Genomic DNA, 2,077 nt, shown 5'->3' with positions numbered 1-2,077 from the left:
TTAGAATGGCTACTCCAGCTTGTTTCTTTGGAACATTTGCTTGGAAAATTGTTTTCCAGCCTTTTACTCTGAGGTAGTGTCTTTCTTTGTTCCTGAGGTGGGTTTCCTGTGAAGCAGCAAAATGTAGGGTCCCGTTTGCATAGCCAGTCTGTTAGTCTATGTCTTTTTATTGGGGAATTGAGTCCTTTGATGTTAAGAGACATCAAAGAAAGGTAAATTTTGGTTCCTGTCATTTTTGTTGTTAGAGTTGGGATTCTGTTCTTATGGCTGTCCTCTTTTGGTTTTGTTGAGGGATTACTTTCTTCCTTTTTCTAGGGTGTNGTTTCTTAGTGTTGGTGTTTTCCCTTTATTATCCTTTGAAAGGCTGGATTCGTGGAAAGATATTGTGTGAATTTGGTTTTGTCATGGAATACCTTGGTTTCTCCATCTATGGTAGTTGAGTTAAGCTGGGTATAGTAGCCTTGGCTGGCATTTGTGTTCTCTTAGGGTCTGTATACCATCTGTCCAGGATNTTCTGGCTTTCATAGTCTCTAGTGAGAAGTCTGGTGTAATTCTAATAGGCCTGCCTTTATATGTTACTTGACCTTTTTCTCTCACTCCTTTTAATATTCTGTCTTTATTTTGTGCATTTGTTTTCTGATTATTATGTGTTGGGAGGAATTTCTTTTCTGGTCCAGTCTATTTGGAGTTCTGTAGGCTTCTTTTATGTTCATGGGCATCTCTTTGTTTAGGTTCAGGAAGTTTTCTTCTATAATTTTGTTGAAGATATTAGCTGGCCCTTTAATTTGAAAAATCTTCATTCTCATCTATTCCTATTTTCTGTACGTTTGGTCTTCTCATTGTGTCCTGGATTTCCTGGATGTTTTGAGTTAGGATCTTTTTGAATTTTGCATTTTCTTTGACTGTTGTGTCCATGTTCCCTATGGAATCTTCTGTACCTGAGATTCTCTCTTCCATCTCTTGTATTCTGTTGATGATGCTCACATCTATGGTTCCTGATTCTTTCCTAGGGTTTCTATCCCCACAGTTTTGTCCCTTTGGGTTTTCTTAATTGTTTCTACTTCCTTTTGCAGATCCTTAATGGTTTTGTTCAATTTCATCCTGTTTGGTTGTGTTTTCCTGTAACTTTTAAAAGGGATTTTTGTGTTTCTTCTAGCTGTTTAGCAGTCTTATCCTGTAATTCTTTAAGGGATTTCTGTGTTTCTTCTAGCTGTTTAGCAGTGGTATCCTGTAATTCTTTAAGGGATTTTTTGCGTTTCTTCTAGCTGTTTAGCAGTGTTTTTCTGTTATTCTTTAAGGGATTTTTGTGTTTCTTCTACCTGTTTAGTAGTGTTTGCCTGTAGTTCTTTAAGGACTTCTTCCTGTTTAGCAGTGGTCTCCTGTAATTCCTTGAGGGATTTTTGTGCTTCCTGTTTAAAGGCTTCTACTTGTTTAGCATTGTTCTCCTGCATTTCTTTGAGTGAGTTATTAATGTCCTTCTTTAAATCTTCTACCACCATCATGAGATATGATTTTAAATCCACATCTTGTTTTTCGGGTGTGTTGGGGTATCCAGGACTCGCTGTGGTGGGCGTACTAGGTTCTGATGGTGCCCCATGTTCTTGGTTTCTGTTAGTAAGATTCTTACGTTTGCCTTTCGCCATCTGGAAATCTCTGTTGTTAATTTTTAAGCTGTCTCTGGCTGGAGTTTGATCTCCTGTGATTCTGTTAGCCCCTGTCAGCACTCCTGGGAATCCAACTCTCCCCTGTGTCCCCTTGGTCNNAGCACTCTCTGCAGGCNAGCTCTCCTCTTGCAAGGCAGGTGTCCAGAAGTCTGGAGCTCTGATCCTCCTTCTGAGTCCTGGGGTCAGAGCCCTCCCTGTAGGCTGACTCTCCCTGTGTGATCCAGAGGACCCGTTATCTCAAGGATCTGTGGTGTGGAGAGTCCTCCTGAGTGCTCAGCTGTCTCCACTGTGGTTCAGAAGAGAGATGGCAGGGGTGGCTGTGACCGGATTGCAACCCCACCTCTGGGGGGGCAGAGTTGCTTTGTCCCTGTTCTTGCTGGCACAAGCCCTTGCTGGATTCTCTGGAATTGATT

This window comes from Mus pahari, chromosome 6, assembly GCF_900095145.1.
Source record: "Mus pahari chromosome 6, PAHARI_EIJ_v1.1, whole genome shotgun sequence".
Taxonomy (NCBI): domain Eukaryota; kingdom Metazoa; phylum Chordata; class Mammalia; order Rodentia; family Muridae; genus Mus; species Mus pahari.
Note: the sequence above shows the minus strand (reverse complement) of the source record.